This window comes from Magnolia sinica, chromosome 5 (genome assembly GCF_029962835.1).
Source record: "Magnolia sinica isolate HGM2019 chromosome 5, MsV1, whole genome shotgun sequence".
Lineage (NCBI taxonomy): Eukaryota > Viridiplantae > Streptophyta > Magnoliopsida > Magnoliales > Magnoliaceae > Magnolia > Magnolia sinica.
In genome coordinates this window covers 104944582-104960803 of record NC_080577.1, presented here as the reverse complement: position 1 = coordinate 104960803, position 16222 = coordinate 104944582, and the positions used below count along the sequence as shown (strand labels likewise).

At 39.8% G+C, this 16222-nt stretch overlaps 1 protein-coding gene across 1 annotated transcript in view; it reads right to left on the bottom strand.

Moving 5' to 3' along the window:
• Window positions 1-16222, bottom strand: part of LOC131246540 (uncharacterized) — a 79939-nt gene that overhangs the window by 27034 nt on the left and 36683 nt on the right. The gene's annotated exons all lie outside the window — the stretch shown is intronic.

Genomic DNA, 16222 nt, shown 5'->3' with positions numbered 1-16222 from the left:
GAGGCTGTCGGCACTAGATTCAGCGATCGGGATTCCTGTGAATCCGGTTTTCAAGTTTGGGGCGTGACAACCACTTAGGCATTTCATCGAACATGTAAGCATACATAAGATACTATGTTCACTAAGGCATTAAATCAAACATGTGAGCATGCATAAAGTAATACAATCACTTAAGTATTAAATTAAGCACATGAGCATCAAAAAAGCAATACATTCCACTATTCAAGCATTTCATCAAACATGTGAGCATCCATATCTAAAAAATAACATATATTATAGACAAATCAAATGTTTACATATTAGCATATACAAATTCATCTACAAGCATCTAATCATTAACTGAGACCCTCAAGGGTCGATAAATGATAACCTAGAGATAATGGTCCACACCTTTTGACGAACCGCTCGATTCACGGTGCTCGTAGGGTTAGGGTGTTAGGAAAACATGTCGAAAGGCCTAAATAAGCATACAAGCTTGTAAGAATTGGAATGGATTAAACACAAGACCTAAACCTGCAAACATAACTCAATATTTACCTTCAATCGCCGCCAAATCGACACCAATGAAGGACAATGTTGTTATAGAGGAGATGAAAGGGTGAAGGTGCACAAACCCTCATACTTTCAAGCTCTTCCTCTCTCTTTATCCTCTTTTTTTCTCTTTCTCTTCTCCCTTTTTCCTTTTTTTTTTCTTGTTGAAATTCGTATGGGATGAGGGGGTGCCCAAATAAGGGCATTATATAGTGCTAGATGTTGTGCAAATGGCCCTAAGGGCTAAGTTTTCATTATACTAGCCCTATGGGAGAGTGTTTCTAACCTCTAGGGCCCATTATGGGGTGTACATGAAGATATACACTGTAGGATAGTTAACCCTAATGATGATATATGTATGGATATGATCGGCCCGCCATTTGGATGCGCTGATCAACGGGTATGATCAGAAGTCTGTTCAACGGTCACTGATGGTCGATCGGGGCCGCAGCTACATGATTATGGTTTGGATTAACTATGTTCATAATGTAGTTTATTCGTAATTAGTGGAAATGACGATTCAGTTATAATCACTCTAAACCATTAGTTCGTAGGCAAAATGGATAATTAGGTCACTTTGGTTTGCTAATTACGATCTGACCCCTAGTCGTCTTAACTTTGGGTAGATCTTTAATTTAGTTGTTGTCGTCTTGATTAGTCAGTAATAGGTTTGCTAGATTTGGGTCCTATGTGAACAAATCATGTGGTTAAACTCGATGTTTAAGTGATCGGTCGGATTCGTTGGTTTCTTATGGTTGATTAATCGGGTTTGTACGGTTCTTTATTGGTACCACCCATGTATAAACTAACATTGAGTGTTAATGGTCAGTAAGTGATAATATAATATATAAAAAAAAATTCAAGGGTTTTTGGAAATCCAAAACAGTGAAAATCCAGGACGTTACAATCTACCCCCTAAAAACAATTTCGTCGCCGAAATTGCCTAATGTTAATAAGTAAAGATATTCAAATTTGTACACCTATGTTTTATTAATTTTATGTTCATATGTGTGTTAGGGTGTAGGCTGAATACACTAGCATAACTTATTATATTACTACCCCCCTTAAAAGTTTTTTCCCTCAGTTTACTTCAATTTTTCAAAAGATTTGTATTTGTGACGACTGTTCCCCTCTATCTAGACTAAAATTTTCAGTTCTTGGTGTTCGGCCAATACGGAGAGACGGTTGTAGTGGGCTTGAAACTGATACGTCGATCATCTACCTGACCAGGGTAGAAAGCTCATTGTATCTCTTCCTAGTCCTGGTGGATCCTGGTCTTTTGCTCGGTCAAAGTAGTGAGTCCGTTAGTAGTCACCTAGGATTGAGAATTGGGTCAAGCCACGAATACTTCGCAAGTGTATGGTCCCGTGATTCGGTAGTCTGATCAACCTAAATGTTTAGGGAAAATCACATATCATTGAGAAGTTAAAATCTCCTATTTATAAAGTTGTCATTCGGGTCTTGTACAAAGAGAGTTCTCGTCTTACTTAATGTCCAAATTAGTGATTAATAAATCTTTCACTGTGCCTATGGTCAAACAATTATCTTAAAAAGGTTTTCAAGAGACTAAGATTGTATCTTTATGTTATCGTCTCGATCCTATGGCTACTGGGTTATGAGCAAACCGTGCTTGGGTTTCGTTAATTTCGAGAGAGAGTAAAGAATCGAAAGTTGTAGGATATTTCAGAGGTTTGAAGGGATGGTGACCCTAGAAAGGCCGTGGGAATAGAAAGAGGAAGAACATCATCTCCTCAATGTGTTATGAATCTTGAATCCATAAAAAATAAGAAAACTTACAATATTTTAGTGAAGTCCGCCTCGAATACGAACTTAGAAAGTATTAAACGATCAAACTCAACCTTATTCAAGAGTCGTAGTTCAATCGTACTAGAAACTACTTGAAGTAGAAAAATATATTAAAAATAATCTAATTTAATCATACAGGATCATCCCTGGCATGATTAGAAGCAATTTCTAAAAAGACACAAAGTTCTAAAACTCAAATATAAAAAAAATACGTCTGGACTATCGTTAACTCGAAGTTATAGAAATTTTTGGTTTCAACCCATCTATTATTCATAACATCATTGTCACATTTAGTTACTAAATTATTTTTATAATTTTTTTTGTAATCCATAATTAATTTAACACGTATCTCACAAAATTTACTGCATTTTAAGCTCCAGAAAAATTATAAAATTTTTTGGAAGTAACGGTTGTCCAAAACCAATGAATTTTGTATGATTTCAAAATTTCTCTATTTCTTTTAACGTTTCTTATATATATTTAGTAATTGAATTATTTTTAAAATTTTTATAATATTTTATCATTAAGTTTAAACTCACTTCATAAAATTTTATTTTATTTGGAGCTGTGGAAAAAATATTAAAATTCTAAAAGTAAAATTTGTCTGAAACTGACAATTTTTTGTATGATTGCAAAATGTCTCTATTTCTTGTAAGTTTTCTTATACTATTGGTAATTGAATTATTTTTAAAACTTTTCTAATATTTTATCATTAAGTTTAAAACTATTCCACAAAATTTCATCTAATTTGAATTTGTAAATAAATTATTAAAATTCTAGGAGTAATAGCTATCCAAAATTAATAATTTTTATATAGTTGGCAAAACATCCTAAAATTTACTATATTATAATTTTATTATATTTTTTTTTACTTATTTTTATATAAAACTAGACTCATCAACTTTCAATCTGGCTTTTGAATCACTTAAATCGGAGTTGTAACGAACGAGATATAAATTTTTTAAGTTGACCCAAAAATGCAGGAAATTCCGGGAGTGGCGCGCCGATTCCGAGGTGGCGCCGCTGGATTTTTGTCCAGAATCGGTGGTGGCGTGTCGATCCCGCGGTGGCCACACCACTGCTGGCCAAAATTGGCAAGGTCACGCCGATTTGGTGTGGTCCCGCCACTCTTTTTTTTTGAAATCATTGTATCTTGCAATCCGGGATGAGTAACTCGACGTGCCATATATGATTTTGGGGTAGGAGGAGCCACTTTATCTAAAAAACTTAGTTATTTTGTGAGATTCCATCAGGTTAATGGTCAAAAATCTATTTTTTTTACACTTTTACTATTTATAGTAAGTTTTAGTTCAATTATAGCTCTTTATCCTTTGAGCTTTAGGATTTGTGTGTAACATGAAAAATACTTAGAAAAAATTAGTAGAATAAAGTAGTTAAGCCAGATAGGACACTATAAATAACAAATTTACTATTTATATTAAGTTACGAATTCTAGGGAGTTTGAGTTGGAGTTTGATTCTGAAACTTCTTACAAGGTTTGATATCGCTATTAAAATTTTCTAGAATTTATATGTATTTTCTTATTTTTTCTCGTGGATTCGAGGTATCTTTATAAGGAGCCTAGAGAAGCTCCATGGATTAAGAGTAGTTGTCTCCTTCGGGAAGACGGTGATCGACCTCATCATGCCCATTCCTTTTCTTTATTTCTTAGATTTTCATTTTCTTAAGGGCTCGTTTGGAAGCGTGGATTTGGAATCCTGTGGACTGGGAACCTCATGGATTGGAAATCCTCCTATTGTATATGAAACCATTAATTTGGAATCAACTTTAATCCAAAAGTAGTTATACATGGTATATTTAAAAGGGTTTGAATTTAATTACTAAATCAACTTTAATATCTCTAATTAGTGAACGTATGTAATGTTTGACGTAATAGTTGTAATAATCCCATTGAAATATATACTTTGCTCGAAAATGATGAAATTCCAAGTATTGGAGGGACCACAGGCACAAGATCATATCCGGGTGACTAATGAACAACTTTTAACCATTGACTTACATGGATAATGTTTGGATGACACTGATCATTATATTAAAGTTATTATAGTGATGCAATTGATAATCCAGTTGTTTTAGGATATCATTAGTGGGTCATGTGCCCAATGGTTTAATGGTCTAGTGACACACGTATTACACGCAACTCTTGGAAGCATTTTAGATGTAATATAAGCTCTCCCCAAGGATTTCGAATCCTTTCTTTGAAGAGATTTGAAACTCTCAGTTACTTTATGGTGCCAAACAACCAGGGCAGTCCTAAGTTTCTGATTTCTAAGTTAAAGTTCGAAAGCATCACAAAATTGAGGATTTGATCCTATTGTTCATCATTTTTAAGTTTAAATTCAAAATCATCCACATAATAGGAAATTTAATCATAAAATCCAGTGTCTGAGTTTTGAATTTCAAAGCATAACAAACAAGGGAGTTTGGTCCTAAGGTTCATTGTTCCTAATTTAATGGATTTATTACACTGTCGGATACTCCTAAAATTGAGAGAAACTCATTCAGGTCCAAACGTCAAATCCTGAGTTTCTTAACACCTAGTCATTGTGGTTTGTATAGTCCGCATTCCCAAGGTCCTGGTTATCTCAATATTCCGCTCTGATACCAACTTGTAACACCCCAAAAATTGGCACCCGAGTACAAAGAGTCCAATCTCGAGTTCCCGGGTGTTAACCTAATGAGAATGCACATGTGATCTCGTTCAGATTTACATTCATTCCGTACACGGATAATCAGAGTAACGCAATTCACTTAGCGGATCCAAAGTGAGGTAGAGATAGCGAAAGATTCAGAAATATAGGGTCAAGAGTAAAAAATACAATTTAAGTAGTGATGATCGCCCAAAATGGGATTATACAAGCTACAATATACATACCCAAGATGGTTAAAGTGTAAAACTTTCAGTTTACTTCCAATTCTCCAAGCATAACGGTGTCGGCACAACCTGATATAAGCTTACCTATCTAAGGTCTCACTAGTACATGCGTCAATGATATGCCTGGTTGGTGTTTTAAAACATCGTCCCAGGTGGAAGTGAGTATCTAACTCAATGGTTCCATTAGTTCTAAGTTACATATGTTATCAACACAATCAACGCAGTTAATGATAAACAAGAAACAAACAATTCCTAAATACTCTTGTTAAATGTGCATATGAAGATATGACATTATGCATGCCCTTTCCAAACAACACTCCCTCACCACCGACTCCAACCACCTATTTTGCAAATGACAACACTTCCTCATCACGTGACAACCACGCATGTTCGCCACATTCTAAGCCAATACAATGCAGTGAATGATCATGTTAGCCTAGTAATTATTAAGTTCAATTCATCCAGCATATTGGCGAAGCTAGGATACCGATGTTATATCAGGAGTCCTTATCCGAATTACATAGCTTGTTGCCGCACGTAGCGACTTCTTACCAGTGTTCCTTGATCCAAATTTAGGTATCACCCATTTATCTCATAAATCAACAATTTCAAAGGTACGGTATGATACCTAAATGTATGAGGATCAACCCGTCATGAATCGTCATCCAATACTGGGTCTAATCACTCAGTTCCGAGGTGCGGGCTTGTCACATAAAACCAATACACATAAAAGAAAAGGGCTCGTCACCCAATTCCATTTACACCCAGGTTGTTCGAATGGTACTCTAGCACACAACCATCGGCCGGGTAATTTGACGGGGGCTCGTCACCCAATCATCAGTGCTCGCTGGTCACTATGGGGAGGCACGTCACCCCAACATAAGCCGACAGCTCGGACACAGTGTCCCATACCACCATGCCCGACTCATGAGTCTTAGTTGCTTACTGGTTACTACGGGGAGGCTCGTCACCCCAACGTAAGCTGACAGCTCGGATACGGTGTCCCATACCACCATGCCTGGCTTATAAGTCTTAGTGGGATCGTACCATACTAACGGTTATGAATGGATACATCCATTGGGAACATAGTATCCTAAATTCCATTTAGTTGTGTCACACATTGTGAACATACATGATCAGTCGACTAGTGGACTAATTTGGTTGATTTGGGAGAACTACGACACAACCGGCATTGGGTGCAAGCAGCCCGTGTAGTCCAGCTACTGTCAGTCATCCGTCTTCAACCCGGGTCAATCGAATAAGCCCAGGGTGGCCGCCTTAACTTGGGCCACCCTTTTAGCTCATGCGGTTAGCCAATTGACCCAACATTGTAGCAATCCTAAGTATCGCTATGGATTAAATACTACATCACACAATTATAGCATAAGTTCCATTACACAACCACTTAGGCATTTCATCAAACATGTAAGTATACATAAGATACTACGTTCACTAAGGCATTAAATCAAACATGCGAGCATGCATAAAGTAATATAATCACTTAAGTATTAAATCAAATACATGAGCATCGAAAAAGCAATACATTCCACCATTCAAGCATTTCATCAAATATGTGAACATCCATATCTAAAAAATAACATATATTATAGACAAATCAAAACATTTACATATTAGCATATACAAATTCATCGACAAGCATCTAATCATTAACTGAGACCCTTAAGGGTCGATAAATAATAACCTATAGATAATGGTCCGCACCTTGTGATGAACCGCTCGATTCACGGCGCTTGTAGGGTTAGGGTGTTAGGAAAACATGTCGAAAGGCCTAAATAAACATACAAGCTTATAAGAATTGGAAGGGATTAAACACAAGACCTAAACCTACAAACATAACTCAATATTTACCTTCAATCGCCGCCGAATTGATACCAATGAAGGAAAATGTTGCTATAGAGGAGATGAGAGGGTGAAGGTGCACAAACCCTCATACTTCCAAGCTCTCCCTCTCTCTTTCTCCTCTTTTCTCCTCTCTTCTCCATTTTTCCATTTTTTTTTCTTGTTGAAATTCGTATGGGATGAGGGGGTGCCCAAATAAGGGCATTATATAGTGCCAGATGTTGTGCAAATGGCCCCAAGGGCTAAGTTTTCATTATACTAGTCCTATGGGGGAGTGTTTCTAACCTTTAGGGCCCATCATGGGGTGTACATGTCGATATACACATAGGATAGTTAACCCTAATGATGATATACGTATGGATATGATTGGCCCGCCATTTGGATGCGCCGATCGATGGGTATGATCAGAAATCTTTTCAACGGTCACAAATGGTCGATCGGGGCCGCGGATATACAGATATGTGTGGAAAAATATCCTTACTCTATGTGTGAAGTTTGGTCATAAACCGACGGTCCAAAATTCTCAACTTTGCGTAAGAGTGGACGACCCAATTCACTTAAGTTTCAGCTTCTTCGTTTAGGGTACTTGCACTTCTCATGCATTTGTCCCTCGGCTCAAGTTGAGTGGTTCTGGATACTATCTAGGTTCGAATCCCATGATGGACGTTGAACCCAGTAAGATGGACATTATTCTATAGTTTTGAAACTAGTGGCCCAGTAACAAGCGGTTTAGAACTTGTTTGTATAATCAAGACATTTCTTGAATGAATTAGTTAGCAAGATTTCTTGTGCGCAATTATTAGAGTTTGGATTAACTATGTTCATAGTGTGGTTTATTCGTAATTAGTGAAAATGACGATTCAGTCATAATCACTCTAAACTATTGGTTCGTAGGCTAAATAGATAATTGAGTCACTTTGGTTTGCTAATTATGATCCGACTCCTAGTCATCTCGACTTTGGGTAGATATTTAATTTAGTTGTGGTCGTCTTGATTAGTCAGTGATAGGTTTGCTAGATTTGGGCCCTATGTGAACAAATCATGTGGCTAAACTCGGTGTTTAAGTGATCGGTCGGATTCGTTGGCTTCCTATGGTTGATTAATCGGATTTGTGTGGTTCTTTACTGGTACCACCCATGTATAAACTAACATTGAGTGTTAATGGTCAGTAAGTGATAATATACGTTAATTATATAAAAAATTCAAGGGTTTTTGGAAATCCAAAACAGTGAAAATTCAGGACATTACAGTTCTCAGCCCAGAATACAGCCACTGTAGTGCTGATTCCAGGTCTTTGTAGGGCCCAATATTGCTGCCCACGTAAGACCTATTTGCAAGGCCTGATTTCATTTCCTATTTCAGCCATTTGCAAGCTGAAAAATTCAGCTGCTTTCAAGTGCCCAATCTCAACTGTTTTAAAACAGATTTTTAGTTGTTTAAAGTTGAAGTCTCAGCTATTTTCAAGCTGATTTTTTCAGTTGCTTTCAAGGTACAAATCCCAGTTGCTTTCAAGCTGAAAAATCAACTACTTACAGGTACATTTTATAGTTGTTTTTAGGCTGAAAAATCAGCTGTTTACAGGTGCATTTTGTAGCTGTTTTCACGTCAGATTTTCAGCTACTATCAGCCTGATTTTTCAGCCTTTCATATGTCAGATTTCCAGCGATTATCAGGCTGGTTGGAGAGCTGATTTTTAGCTGCATTCCTCAGCCATTTCCAGGTTGGTTTTCAGTTGTTTTCGAGCTAGGTTTTTAGCTGTCTAACCAGCTGGTATTCAACTATTCATCAGGCTGATTTTCAGCTTATACCATAGCCCAAAACGTGGTGGGTTTCGACCCTGTTTCAGCCTGATGAACGGCCCAGCTAGGAGCTGTTTTTCATTCTGAATAATGGCCCAGTTAGGAGATGTTTTTCAACTCCAAGCATAACCTGCCTGAGTCCATTGCAGGGCCTAGATAAGGGACTGCTAGTAGCCCAAATCCAGGCCTATTACAGCCCGAACCTCAGTCCATGACAGAGCCTCAAATAGAGCTCATTTTTGGCTCTGTCAAAACGTCTCTACAACCAGCTTTCTAGCACAAAACGTGGCAACCAATCACGGATGACTTTTATACCAAATGAAGGAGAAAATGGAAGAAGAAATAGGGAGTTTGGCCGATTTTACCTGGCCGGACAAGGTGCTCATGCCCACTCTTTCTCTCTCTTTTCTTTCTCTCTGTTTCTCTCCTCTTTTCTTTCCTTCTATCCTTTCTTTCCCTCTCTTTCTGTGCGAATCTGGGAGAGCTGAGCTTCCCTTTTATAGGCTAGGAGAGGTGCATCTGACGGTTGTAAAAAGCTCTCCACAGGCAACGGTTGTGATCGAGAGATGGCTATGCATGAGGCCCATCTATGTTTGGGGATGCATTGGTGGCATCCAGGGCTACCTAGAAGTACAATTTCTAGGCCTGGCGGGGTCCATCTCGTGATCGTGTTTGGATGGGTCATTGGGGAAGATGACTCACCCATCAATGGTGGATTGTTAGTTAAGGGGTTTTAAGGTAATCCGGACTGTTTGATCGGTCTAGATGGGTCTCATAAGAGGTGTGGGGTCCACTTTTCGGACCCCACGCGATACTTGGCTCCATCTCATGAGAATCTTCTGATTTCTCCTCTCTTTCTCATGAGATGAGAGAGTTGGTTATCTCATCTCGTACCTTCCACTTGGGAGGGCTAAGATGAAGTCACGTGGCCCATTGGATGGTCAGAAGTGTGACAGCCTTCACTATCCAAAAGAAGGAAATCTTCTTTTTCTTCTTTCTTAGTCGTCCAACCATTTTTGGGCTGTGAGAGGACTCCTCTTAGCTAACAAAAGGGGAGAGCCATAATCCTTTGCTCAATAGGGTGTTGGCTTGCCCAACAAGCCACCTGATGGCCGCTCACATTGAATCTCAACCCCACGTGAAGGAATTGGATGGTTGGGGCTGATCTTCACTTTTTCAATGTATGGGTCGAAGACCCTATATCGTTTTGTTCAGTGGGCCACCATGAGTATAATGGACGGTTTGGATCATCTGGAGAGTGGCCAGGGCCACTTTGGGGTTTGAAATCTATCAGATTCAAATCTTTGAAATGGCGGGAGGGAACTCCTTCTATTTGCAAAATGTATCGGTCAACAGCCATTTGACTGCTAGTTGTGGTCCGGTGCACCCCGCACAAAGTAATTTTGTGGTGCACATGCACCGTGTATGGGGTCCATGGCGATGCTCACCTCAGATCTATTCCATCCAAACCCTTTAGGGGCCCTATTTGGAGGTCCTGGCCTACTTTGGATTGATGGTGAGGTCCAGGTGGGCCATATTACACACTTTGGAGCTTTGTTTGGTCCATACATCGTAATCCAATGGTCGGATGGGCTCGATACTCATTTTCAATGGTTAAGTATGTATTTAGAGTACGGTGGTACTTCATTGGCTACCCACTAACCCTCATCGAATGAGTTTTAGAATATTGCTATCACTAGTGGACTTAGAAACTGATCGAGCTTAAGGTATTCACTCGAGGTTACCTCCTTGCCTGGTGTGGAGTGCAGCTCGAGCTTCTAGGGGTCATGGTGGATGGTCTCATCGTTGACGGAGGGTCTTACAGTTGGTATAAGAGCATAGTTTGGACAAGCTTGGCCTTGGGAAATGATCTTATACAAACTTTAAATGTCTCAAATTTGGATGTTGGAAATTAGAAATTTGAACTTAATCTTCCCTAGACTTAGAGAAATTTTGAAGAATCTAAAAGCCCAAACTTAGTTTCCTTCATAAATAATTAAGATAGTTAGTCCCTTATATGTAGAAGAAATTGAGAATACAGGAACCCCAAAACTTTAGGCCCCCTAGAAATTTGTTTGGAGGACTGAAGAACTTAGGAATGAACTTAGGTCCCCCTTAGAAATTATTAGAACAATCATTTGAACTTAGAGACTAAAACCTTGGTCCTCTTGCAAACCATAAGAATAATTGTTGGACTTAAAGACTAAACCTAAGTGCCGTGGGAGGACTAATACCCACTACGATGTACATAACAACAAACAAAGACATTCCCTAGACTTCACCCCCAAGAAATAATTCTTAGGGACTTAGGATTTGGACTTTTCTAGAAATTTCATCAACTAGGAAAAACATCATCACAACATTCAACAAATGAAATGAACTTAGACATTTAGGAAATCCTTTACCGATCATATTGTACTTTAGGTTAAACTTAAGTATTCCCTTACACTTAAGAAAACTTATTAGTAATTATAACTTGAATTCCCTAATACCTACCGTTAATTGGAAAATGATAATTCTCATAAATTTCAACAATTAGGGTCAACTAAATGTGAAGATATAGAATTTTGGGTGAATTTTAATCTTAAACTAGGCATGAAGGAGCTAGATTCGGGAAGACAAATAAGACTTAGAAGAATTTAAACTTAGGTTTCATGTAGGAAGCCCCGTGAGATCATCTTAGGGCATGAGCCTAAGAATGAGAGAGATCCAATGCTTGAGTGGACTTCACCGCAGAAAATAGTGGTCTTGAAATTTTTACATTAAGCCTAGGTGATCAGAGTGTGCAATGGAAGCGTAATGGGCCACATAGACTTGTCCTTTATAAGGATATAAGATTACATGATATTTTCCATGAGTCTGAAATAATCGGGATCATGAGTCGATGGAACCATATTTATGCAAAGTTTATATGGTTTGGCTTAAGTTCTAAGTCCTAGAAAATCTCAACGATCTCAATGCTTCGATCAAGTAAAGGATCGAGATTTAACGAGATTATGAATGGATACTAAAATCTTCTGTCCTGCGTAGACAGATGATCGATGTATCGAGCTCAAACCCACTACGACCATCTATTTGTGTTAGCCTGAACACTGAAAAAATAGAAATTGTATTATACTTTGGACAACGGGGAACTATCATTGAGACAAGGGAAAGGAAAGATAAAACATTACTATTATCAACCACATAAATGAGCTTGTAATCCTAGTAAATACTATAATATTGGTAGTTGGGTGTATATCATCAAGTCTCAGGGTAAAAATTTTCTTTAAGGGGGGTAGATTGTGATGACCCTGTCCTTGAGCACTTGCATACACAAATAAACTTAATATGGAGGACTAGCGGATGCATACAGACACCATAAGATAGATTGTCGTTCACATTCATAGAGGAAGTGCTGAATTTCGGGGGTGAAATTATCTTTAAGGGGGGTATATTGTAACACCTCGTACTTTCAAATACTCGGGTGTTACCTTTTAAACCCACGATTATTGACACCCAAGACTGGTTAACCAAATGACTTAACACGTACAGGGTAGGATTTTCAAGTGACGTTGAGACAATCCTCCATGACCCTGGAGACTCAGTTTACACTCCACACCAGTCAATGAGGTAAGCATGATCGAATCACTTAAGTCCAATCAGTTTTTAGGACAACTTGTGTTAGCAATATTTTGAAAACTCAATCCACAAAAGTCAGTGGGTAACCAACAAAGTATCCCTATGTTTTAGACATATATTTAACTGTTGAAAACAAATATCAAACCCATCTGACCCTCAGATCCCGTCATATGGGCTAAATACAGTCCCAAGAGGTGTGTAGCGGCCCACCTGGGCCTCACTTGTGCCCCAAACTGGGTCAGGGCCCCTATATGTGGACCCCTAAACATATGAACGGTGTAGATTTATCACGAACATCACATTAGACCCCACACGCGATGTATGTGTAACATATACCACCATGCGTGAGGTGCACCGAGCCAAGCTTGCTCGGTCAAACAACTTTGACCCAGCAAAAACGGAAAAAGAAGAAAAATTACAAAAACTCCCGCCATTTGAAATTTAAACTAGGAGATTTTCAAACCCTAAATTGGACCACCCTGGCTACTTTCCGGACGATCCAAACCGTTCATTTTACTCACGTGGGTCCACTTAACAAAACGGTATAGGGTCCTTGACCCATGTATTGAAACAACAAAGATCAGCCCCATCTGTTCATTTCCTTCATGTGGGGCTGAGATTCAATGAGAGGAACCATCAAGTGGCTTGTTGGGCAAGCCAACATCATATGGACCAGAGGTTTTCAGCCTTCCTCTTTGCCAGCTGAGAAGAGTCTTCTCACAGCCCAAAAATGGCTGACAACTAAGAAGGAAGAAAAATGAGATTTTTCTTCTTTTGGAAAGCAAAGGCTGTCACATTTGTGACCATCTGATGGGCCAAGTGGCACCATCCCAGCCCTACCAGCAGGGTGTTACGAAATGAGAAGACACCATATCTCATCTCATGAGAAGATGGTGAGAACCAAGCTTTCTCATGAGATGGATCAAGAAACACATTTTTTATCCGATAAGTGGACCCCAAACTGCTTATGGGCCCCATCTTGACCGATCAAACGGTCCAGATCGCCCAAAGACCCCTTGAAGGACAATCCACCATTAAAGGGTGGGTCATCTTCCCCAATGACCCAGCAAACTACGATTGTTAGATGGGCCCCATTAGGCCTGGAAATTGTACACTTAGGGAGCCCAGGGCTTTATTAACACATCCCCAAGCATGGATGGGCCCCATGCATAGCCATTTTTAATCCCAACCGTTGCATGAGATGGGCCTTCTCCCAACCGTCGGTGATCTAAATAGAACACCACTGGCTTCAGGTTCCACACAGAAAGAGAGGAAAAGAAAGGGGAGAAGAAAAGAAAAGAGGGAGAAAGAAGAGAGAGAGAAAGTGTGGACGTGAGTGCACCAGTCCGGCCAGGTAAAAACGGCCAAACTCTGTTTTTATTCTCTTCCATTTTCTTCTTCATTTTTCCATACTGGTAGCCACGTTTTGGGCCGGAAGGCAGGCCGTAAATGGGGCTGCGATAAACCTTTGGGTGGGGAAATGGGATTGCGTACTGTGTTACTCAGTACGCTTTTATCGTACTGAGTAAACTCAGTTGGGCCTATTATGGATATATGTAGATTATCTACGCCATCCATCCGTTATTAAAGATCATTTTAGCAGTTGAATCCAAAATATAAGTATGCCCAAAGCTCAACTGGACCATACCAAAGGAAACAGTGGGAATAATGACTTCTACCGTTGAAACCTTGCTAGGGCCGAAAGTGATGTTCATTTGTCATCCAACCTGTTCATAATATCACAAAGATATGGATAAAGGGAAAACACAAATATCATTTTGATCCAAAACTTCTGTAGGCCTCAAGACATTTTCAACCGTGGACTTTCAATTCACACTGTTCCCATGGTGAGGTTCACTTAAGATTGATATGTTTTATTTTTGGGCTTCAGCCATAAAATTATCTGTTAAAATGGGGCCCGCACTTCTTCATTTTTCCATACTGGTAGCCACGTTTTGGGCCGGAAGGCAGGCCGTAAATGGGGCTGCGATAAACCTTTGGGTGGGCACCTAATCTCAGCTAAAATCAGGCCTGAAAAACGGGCTGAAAGTCAGGCTGGGATCACACCAAACCCGGGCCGCTTCTGGGTTGGAAACAGAGCAGAAAATGAGCCTCTGCTTGGGCTCTAAAACAGACTGAAAACGGCCCAAGAGTGGGCCGCGTTTGAGCTGCTAATCGGGGCCGGAAATGGCTCTCAGTTGGGCCATTAGCGGAGCAAAAAATAGTTAATCATTCCACTTAAAAATAGCTAACGATCAGACCTAGGTGCTGCCATGGAAACAGCTTGCAAACAGCTGGAGTTTCAGCTCAAAAACAGAAACAGAGGGAGCTGAAAAACGGCCTGCAGCATGGGCCGTCTGCACGTTGGCAGCAGGTGGGCTGCACTGTCTGGTGGGCCGCACCATCGAGTCACGGTGGGCCGCACCAAGTTCAGACCGTCCATCAGTGGTTCCTGGCCGTCCACAAATGGACGTTGTGTCCATACCGTCCATCACTGGACGTCCAGCACCGGACGTGTGACATGCATATTGAAAAAAGAAAAAAAAAGAAAAAGGAAAGAAAAAGAGAAAACAGCCTATATATATACATATAGTACCATATATATGGGGTGGGTCCCACGTACGTACTGTACCCAGCACGTGGGACCACCGCGGTGCATGTGCTTCCCTCACACCGTCCAGCCGAGGACGGTGTGGCCCACTGGGACGTGTATTACATCAATACCGTCCATCTGTTTTGCATCCGGCTGTGAGGCCCATATATGATGAATATATCATATCTAAACCATCCATCCAAATGGGCAAGCTCGTCTCAAGGCTTGAGACCAAGATGGGACAGATTTATCAGGTGGACCACACTGCAAAAATCTGTGGAGATTGAACGTCCACCATTGAAACTGTTTGGGGTCACAGAGTCTTTTGTGACCTTATGAAGGGATTGAATGGAAAATAAACGTTATGGTGGGCCCTGTGCATTGTTAATGGTGGAAATCATTATCTCCACTGCTATTTGTGGTTTGATCCATGCGATCTCCCGATATGACTCATTTTTGGGGAACGCTCTAAGATGATCTCTATGAATAGGTGAATGGTGTAGATAGTCCAGTTAGGCCCAACTCAAACTCATGGGAGCCAAGCCTAGTTTTTGGACCACCTTGGAGCCCCCAAGTTGGGCCAGATCAGGCCCAGGTTAAGCCTAGTCAAGCCACTTGTTGGGGCAAGTATTTGGTGGGCCTGGTTCTCTTGTCGAAGGTCCAAACAATTTTAAATATGGGCCTTTCAAGCCCCACCAATCCCTTATGTGCTTAAAGCTTTAGGAATCGTTGTCTAATATAAACGAATTCTCTAGGGGACTAAGTGAGTGATTTGGAGCCACTAACTTCACGTGGAAAAATTGAATCAAGAGGTGTACTACGACTCTTCGGTGATGATTCTTCCCATTGAGCTTTCCATTTTCCCATTAGCTTAAGTTATAGTCTTTATTTTAAATTTATAATTGATATCTCCATTTCATAGTTACATGTGTTAATTGTTGGAATTGAATTGCTACATTACATGCTTAATGTTTATCCTACATATTTATTCATGCTTGTGGATTATTTGTGGATTAGTTATGGAACTTAAACTGGTACATCAGTGGGAAACCCCCACTTATAAATGTACACCCATACTTGGGATGCAACTCGATTGATTGTGGTTGTAACGGGCCT